Source organism: Hypanus sabinus, chromosome 6, assembly GCF_030144855.1.
Source record: "Hypanus sabinus isolate sHypSab1 chromosome 6, sHypSab1.hap1, whole genome shotgun sequence".
Taxonomy (NCBI): Eukaryota; Metazoa; Chordata; class Chondrichthyes; order Myliobatiformes; family Dasyatidae; genus Hypanus; species Hypanus sabinus.
Genome location: NC_082711.1, coordinates 55,529,962 through 55,538,874, shown reverse-complemented (window position 1 = coordinate 55,538,874; position 8,913 = coordinate 55,529,962).

Below are 8,913 nucleotides of genomic sequence, written 5' to 3'. Positions count from 1 at the left end.
TGGAGAAGGAAGAATAAGAAGATAGTAAAGTCGTTTGCACAGTTAGAGATAAACAGAGAGGAAGAGGTGGAGAATTTCTTAAATGAATTTATTTTAATGCCAGGAGCATTGTAAGAAAGGTGGATGAGCTTAGAGGATGGAAATATGTTGTTGTAGCTATTAGTAAAACATAGCTGCAGGAGAGGTGTGATTGGCAACTAAATATTCCTGGGTTTCGTTGCTTCAGGTGTGATAGAATCGGAGGGGCAAGAGGGGGAGGTGTTGAATTGCTTGTCAGAGAAACTGTTACAGCAGTGCTCTGGCAGGATAGATGAGAGGGGTCATCTAGGGAGACTATTTGGGTGGAATTGGGGAATAAGAAAGGTGTAGTAACACTTATAGGGGTGTATTATAGACCACCTAATGGGGACTGAGAATTGGAGGAGCAAATTTGCAAGGAGATAGCAGATATTTGTAGAAAGCACAGTGTTGTGATTGTGGGAGATTTTTAATTTTCCACACATAGACCGGAAAGCCCATACTGTAAAAGGGATGGATGGTTTGGAGCTTGTAAAATGTGTGCAGGATAGTTTTTTGCAGCAATACATAGAGGTACAAACTAGAGAAAGGCAGTGTTGGATCTCCTGTTAGGGAATGAGATAGGTCAGGTGATGGAGGTATATGTTGAGGAGAACTTCAGGACCAGTGATCACAATGTCATTAGTTTCAATATAGTTTATGGCAAAGGATGGTACTTGACCCAGGGTTGAGATTTTTGATTGGAGAAAGGCTAACTTTGAGGAGATGCAAAAGGATTTAGAAGGAGTGGATTGGGACAATTTATTTGATGGGAAGAATGTAATAGAGAAATGGAGGTCATTTAAAGGTGAAAGTTTGAGGGTACAGAATCATTATGTTCCTGTTAGGTTAAAAGTTTGAGAGGGCCATGGTTTTCAAGGGATATTGGAAACTTGGTTCGGAAAAAGAGTGATATCTATAGTAAATATAGGCAGCATGGATTAAATGATGTACTCGAGGAATATAAAGAATGTAAAAAGAATCTTAAGAAAGACATTAGAAAAGCTAAAAGAAGATACGAGGTTGCTTTAGCAAGTAAGATGAAAATAAATCCAGAGGGTTTCTACAGTTATATTAATAGCAAAAGGATAGTGAGGGATAAAGTTGGTCCCTTAGAGAATCAGAATGGACAGCTATTTGTGGAGCCAAAAGAGATGCGGGAGATTTTGAACAATTTCTTTTCTTCAGTATTCACTAAGGAGAAGGATATTGAATTGTGTAAGGTAAAGGAAACAAGTAGGGAAGTTATGGAAACTATGAGATTAAAGAGGAGGAAGTACTGGAGCCTTTAAGGAATATAATAGTCAATAAATCTCCAGGTCCTGACAGGATATTCCCTAGGACCTTGAGGGAAGTTAGGGTAGAAGTAGCAGGGGCTCTGACAGTGTCGTGGTCCGGATCAGTTCCCCTTTAAATTTAGTTAGGTTGCGTTATGATCCGGACCATTGACTTCTTGTTTCCTTGTTATTTGCTGTTTCACGTGTCCCTCGAGCTTGGCCATTAAGGTAATCTACTCTCGACTGAACCAGCAGTTTATAAGCCCCTGGCTTTAGCCGTTTGGGCCAAGAGTGTTAAGGAGTATTGGCAAAGTCACCGTCACTACTACAAGTCAGAGTCATCCAGCCGGAACCGACTACATTTCTTGCAGAAGCAAGCCAGGTCCTTTCCCACAGCAGAGTGCCGGCAATTCACCTTCCTTTGCCAGAGTGGGTCCAGGTAAGGTCAAACCTCTAGGAATGAGTTAAGAGCTCCCGCAGCTTGGAACAAACCTGGGTCTGGTGTTTCATGCCCTGTATCTGTGTTTCTCCTTTGAAGAAGAAGAGTCGCGGCTCGGTGCCAGACCTGAAGGCGGAGTCGCGGCTCGGTGCCGGACCTGAAGGCGGAGTCGCGGCTCGGTGCCGGACCTGAAGGCGGAGTCGCGGCTCGGTGCCGGACCTGAAGGCGGAGTCGCGGCTCGGTGCCGGACCTGAAGGCGGAGTCGCGGCTCGGTGCCGGACCTGAAGGCGGAGTCGCGGCTCGGTGCCGGACCTGAAGGCGGAGTCGCGGCTCGGTGCCGGACCTGAAGGCGGAGTCGCGGCTCGGTGCCGGACCTGAAGGCGGAGTCGCGGCTCGGTGCCGGACCTGAAGGCGGAGTCGCGGCTCGGTGTTCACGTCTTGTGTCTGCATCTGTCCTTTGAAGAAGAAGAGTCGCGGCTTGATGCCTGCCCTGAAGGTGGAGTCCTGGCACGGTGTTGCATGTCTAAGTGTCCACGTTCTGGCTGTGGCGATCCAAGTGTCCATGTTCTTGCTGAGGCAATCCAAGTTCCCAGCGTACAAGTCCAAGGTCCGCGTTCCTCCCGGTCTCCAAGTCCAAGGTTCGTGTTCCTCTTCGCCCTCCTTGATTTCCCGGGTCTCCGTGTAGAGAGTAATAAATTCAATTTTATTGAACCTTAGAAAGACATGTTTGTGTCCTGCTTTTGGATCCTCCTCGAGCATCTTTGTCCCCACCTTGTAACAGAACAATGTCACCAAACATGGACCCAGCAGACACAAACACTGTTTTCTCCCCCAAATTTTCATTAGCCAGAATCCCGCAAAATTTCAACTTAGAAATTCATGAAAGAGACTCAGAGTCCCAGTTACCATTATAGGAGGAGTTAGGTCAAGGTCTTATTTGTTCTGTTCACCCTATCATGCGACACTTCGCCCTATGGAGTCGGGGCAGTTCTCTCACAGGTAATGAAGGACCGTTCAGAGAAGCCTATTGGTTTTGTTTCACATACCCTGACAGCTGCTGAGAAACGATATTCACAGCTAAACAAAAGGTCTGGCCATTGTTTTTGCTGTCAAACGCTCTCATCAGTACCTCTATGGACATGTATTCACAATTTATATGGACCATAAACCATTGATGAGCATTTTTAGTGAGACTAGATGCATCCCACCGCTAGCCTCAGCCATGATACAGTGTTGGGCTCTCACATTGTCACCCTACCAGAATACTATAGTGTACAGAGCGGATGGGGATAATGCAAACACCAATGTGCTGAGTCGACTCCCTTTACCTGAGACGCCTGTTCCTACATATGTGCCTCCAGTGACTGTGTTTTCAATGGAGAGGCTGTCGGAGACACCTGTAAAGGTGACCCAGATCAAGCAATGGACAGAGAGGGACCCAGTCCTGTCTCAATCAAGACTTTCCTTTTACAAGGTTGACCCAGAGTTGTGGAAGGAGAGGAACTGAGGCCTTATGACAAACGCAAGACTGAACTGAGTCTGCAGGATGGTTGCATTTTCTGGAGGGGCGAGGGTCATTGTGCCTCCCCGGCCATTCACAGATCGTGGAGAAAATTCATGAGACTCATCCAAGGGTGTCTTGGATGAAAAGACTTGCAAGATCCTATGTCTGGTGGCCAAGAATGGATCAGGATCTGGAAAACAAAGTAAAATAATACACGCAATGTCAGACCAATCAGGACATGCCACCACCAGCTCCTTTGCACCCATGGGAGTGGCCAGTCTACCCCTGGTCTAGGATAAATTTGGACTTTGCTGGTCCCTTTATGGGACAGATGTTTCTTGTAATGGTAGATGTGCATTCCAAATGGATCCAAGCTCACATCATGAGCAACATCGGAGCCCCCTCAACCACAGACAAACTCAGGCAAGTGTTTGCAGTCCACGGGTTGCCTGACACTCTGGTCACTGATCATGGCCTGACGTTCACCAGTGAGCTGTTCAGTGAGTTCATGCGGCAGAATGGCATTCGTCACATTCAGACGGCCCCTTTCCACCCAGCCTCAAATGGTTTGGCTGAGCAGTCTGTTCAGACAGAGAAGGAAGGCCTGAAGCGGATGACAGGGGACTCTCTTAGTACCCGGCTTTCAAGTTTCCTGTTTAATTACCACCTCACGCCACAGACTACGACTGCATGCACTCCAGCAGAGATGCTGATGGGGCGTAGGCCCAAGTCAAGATTGGACCTGCTGCACCCGGATGTGAAGGCAAAAGTGGAGAGAAAGCAGGAAAAGCAGAAGGAGGGACATGATCAACATGTATGAGAGAGACAGTTAAAACCAGATGACAGTGTCTATGTGAGAAACTTCAACAGTAGCAACAATCAGCAATAACTACCTGGGGTTATTCTTGAACAGAGAGGTCCAGTCTCCTATGTTGTTAAGCTGACTGATGGGCATGTTTTCCACAGACATCAGGACTATGTGCATCTGCGTCATGAGGTAAACAGTTCCGTGGAGTTTCCAATGCTGAGACAGACTACTGGGGAAGCATGTCCACCAGTGACTTTGCCAGAGGGAGGCACACTGGCAGAGGGGGCAGAGTCCCCTGAAGAGGATGGACATTCTCACACAGACCCCTCTCATGTCCCCAACACCAGATCCACCCAAAGCATCCTCCTCACCAGCGGTGCCTGCTGGGTCACCGTGGGTAGTGCGTAGATCGCAGCGCCCTCGCAAACCTCCTGCCAGCTGATTCTTTGATCGAATAGTTTATTTTTTCTTGTTAGATTGAATGTTGAATTTGGCACATTTTTTAGGTGTTTTGTATTGGTAACCTGTTGCTAATGATACCACTGTTTTTATTTCCCAGTTCTATATTTGGGGTAAGTTGGATTTTACAGGGGGAGAAGTGTTGTAATGTGAGCATTATTAATAATAAGTTAATACTAATTGGGAAGCTGTTGGAAGCAAGTGGCGGGTTCCGGGGTCAGCGGGGTTTTACTCCCAGTATGTATTGTAAATAGTTCCACCACCCACGTCGCTCGAGGTACCTGAAAGCCTGTGTATTGTAAATGCCATTTGCCGTCCCAGATAAAGATGTTCATTTGGCCATAAAATTGTTGAGTGGTCCTTTTGTGAAGTAGAAGTTGCCATACTATCATTCAACTTATTCCGTCTAGTTTATTTTCAGCTACCAGCTTTAATTTTACCTTTAAGTCTGATATACTCTTTTCAGTCATTTCTCTGAATTCATCTATACTCTCTGAATGTTCGCATCTGAATACTTGCAGCTTGTCCTTGGAGCTGGACACTCTGGTTCGAGCCGAGTGTCCTTGCCACACCGGCTGGCATGACCTCTGCTGAATCCTCTCCAGTAGAGACTCTTATGGGTAGTCCACTGTAATGTAGGTTTTTGTCCCTTCGTTGTAAAAAAAAAACTCTTAGCTGAGCTGGGTACAGGGTCTGGAATGTGATGTTTTCCTTCAGGACCCTCCGTGTTTCCACGTATTCCTTCCATCTGGCAAGGATCCCCGGTGTTTAATCATGGTCAAAGCTGATTTTTACAGTTGCTCCACATAAAGCCTTTCTTTTGCCATGCCAGTTTAAGCACTTCTTCCTTCATTCTGTAACTGAGAAATCTGACTAGAATCGATCTGGGTTGGGTGTCTGCTGGAGGCTGTGGTGCTAACACCCAGTGGGCCCTTTCTATCTGTAGGTCTTTTGCTTTTGGTATATCAAGATTCTCTCCAAGCAACTTCTCCACGAAGGGAATCACCAATCCGGGTTTACATTCAGCTCCGTCAGGAACTCCATAGATCTTCACATTTTCCCTTCTTGGTCCGTTAGCTTCCACTGGAGCTGCTCTTGTAGCTTTAGCATTTCTGCTATCAGAGGAAGTGATAGCAGGATGTTTTTCTGCCTCTCCTCAGTCCCTACAATCCTCGCTTCAGCTTCATCTAACCTCAAATTAGTTTTTGCTATTTCTCCTTTATTATCTTCCAGCTGTTTGTTTATATCTTGTCGGAAATCACGAATCTCTCTGAGAATCAAAGTCAGGTTCACCGATTCTTCCTCATCATCTCCGTCCTGGTTAGCCGTGGAGAAACTAGGCCACTCGTCTTGTTGCACCTTGTGGTATTTATCAGCCTTCTGAGCGGGCTTTATATTCTTGTACTTAGACATCATCCTTGCCCCTTTATAGTTATACAATGCTAAATATTTGTCTAATTTCAACTTTGGGGCAGTTTACATTCTGTTTTTGTCAAGAGACATTTCCCTACACTGCCATTCACTTTGTGACCTGGAAGTCCTCCCATAAAGAATCCAAAAACAAAGGTTGTTGAGAGTACAACAGGGAAAATTCAAGAGTGTTTTGAAACATACTATCGAGAGCTGTACTCTCAACCCCAGGCCTCCAATGAGTCCCATGTAGACACTTCCCTGAATTCTTTAGAATTACCCAAGCTCAGAAATTTACAAAATGAATGTTTATTAGAACCTGTAACTGCCATAGAACTGAACGTGGCCATCTCTAGATTAAAGGCCAGAAAGTCTCCAGGCTCTGATGGGTTTACCTTAGAGTGGTACAAATTGCTGAATTCACAGTTAGCTCCATTATTACTTAACATGTTTAATTGGCTCTTACAGAGAGGAGAAATTCCACCTTCCTGGAGAGAGGCGATTATCTCAGTTATTCCTGAAGAGCGTAAAGATAAACGTGAATGTGGTAATTATTGACCTGCCAGTTTCCTTAATTTAGATTACAAATTATTTACATCTATATCAGCTCGTAGACTGGATGAACTTCTGTCTGACCTCATCCACTTAGACCAGACTGGATTCATTCAGCAAAGACAAACTCAGGACAACATAAAGAGAACTTTACCGATACTAGAACAGATTACTAAGAATGGGACAGGGACAATGGTAGTGGGATTAGACACTGAGAAAACTTTTGATTTAGTTAGATGGGTATTCCTATATAAAGTGTTAAGAAGATTCAGCTTTTAAGAAAAGTTTATTGAAGTAATCTAGACTTTATATGACAGTCCTACTGCTCGAATTAAGATAATTGGGGACCTCTCTGACTCTTTTTAGAGAGAGGAATTAGACAGGGATGCCCAATTTTCCCTCTGCTCTTTGCACTATACGTTGAACCTCTTGCCCAATTAAAAAGATAGAGCAAAATTGTAAAAGGTATCAAGATGGCAGGGATTGAACAGAAAGAAGCGCTATTCGTGGATGATGTCCTTGTTTATTTAAGTGAACCAGAAAAATCATTCATAGGATTGTTTACACTCCTATGTTTAAACTTATATTGTTTACACTCATAGGATGAGTGCAGGAAAATATCAGGTTATAAAATTATTGTGAAGAAAATGCAGGTTATGTCCAAAAATTATAGAATATCCAAAAAACTGCAGGATACATATGATCTTAAGTGGGAAGCTGAATCATTAAAATATTTAGGAACAATCCTGCCAAAAGATCTTTCAACATTGTCACAGGTAAATTATGAGCCATTAATTTCAGAGATAAAAGCAAATATACATAGATGGAATCTTATCCCCTTTTTAAATTTAAATTCAAGGATAAATACCATAAAAATGCAAGGGAAAATTTAAAATCTGCTCAGGAAAGAATGAAAACTTGTTATGACATGAAAGCTAGAATGAGGTCATTCAACCAGGAGATAAGGTGTTGGTTCTTTTCCCGGTGCAACCGAACCCTTTACAATCTAAATTTCATGGACCTTACAAGATTATATCTAAAGTTAATAATGTGGACTATGTGGTATAATCACCAGATTGACGCAAGCCAACGCGGCTTTGTCATGTAAACATGATAAAACCATATTATGAAAAACAGTCTGCCACTATGACTGTTGTCATCTATAACAAAGTGTCTGATCTCCCTGGGAACTTGGAGCTGAGGCTTATTTTAAACCAAACATTATTTCTGTCAGACTACCAAATTCAATGATTTTGACAAATATTGATGAGAAATAGGCTCATCTACAGCCACAGCAGCAGATGAAGCAGTTAATTATGAAATTTAGAGATTTATTTCCTGACGTTTCAAAAAGAACCACAGTAGCCTCAAATGATGTAGATGTTGGAAATGCCAAACCCATAAAACAACATCCATATCGAATGGACATGGAAAAATGTAGAATCACTGAACAAGATTTAGAATATGTGTTAGAAAGTGATATTATTAGAGCCTCTACTTCAGATTGGAGTTCACTGTGTGCCATGGAGCTTAAACCAGATGGTAGTATTCAGTTTTGTACTGATTACAGAAAGGTGAATGCTGTGATTTAAAAAAAACAATGCATATCCAATCCCAAGGGTAGATGATTGTGTGGACAAGGTTGGAAAAGCTATGTTTCTTACAAAGATTGATCTGTTAAAATGGTATTGGTGTGTTCCACTGATGGATAAAGGCAGAGAAATTTCTGCATTTGTAATGTCATCTGGGTTATAGGAATACAATATTTTGCCATTTAGAATGAAGAATGCTCCAGGAACCTTCCAGAGAATGATTCATTCTGTAATTCAAGGGTTAAAACATACAGATGCCTATATTGATGATTTAGTCACAGGGAATGACACTTGGGAAGCACATACCTCTGCAGTGGAAAAGCTGTTTGAAAGGTTGGTTTCTGAAATCCTAACTGTTAATTTAGCTAAAAGTGAATTTGGCCATGCCACTGTGACATATCTTGGTTACGTTGTGGGTCAAGGCAGGTTGACTCCTGTTCACACAAAAGTTCAGGCAATATTGGAGGTTCCCACTTCAATCAGTAAAAAGGCTCTTAGAAGATTCTTGGGAATGATAGGATATTACCGCAAGTTCTGTGAGAACTTTGCCGAGATTGACTTACCATTAACTAACCTCTTTAAGAAAGGTAAGAAGTTCATTTGGAAAGAGCCTTGTCAGGAGGCATTTGATAAATCAAAAGCTATCCTATGTCACCATCCTGTGCTTAGTTCACCTGACTTTGAGAAGCCATTTTCCCTAACTGTGGATGCCAGTGACGAGGCTGCAGGAGCAGTGTTACTGCAAAGGGATAATTATGATGATGTTGACCATCCTGTGGCCTACTTTTCCAAGAAATTTAATAGGCCTCAAAGAA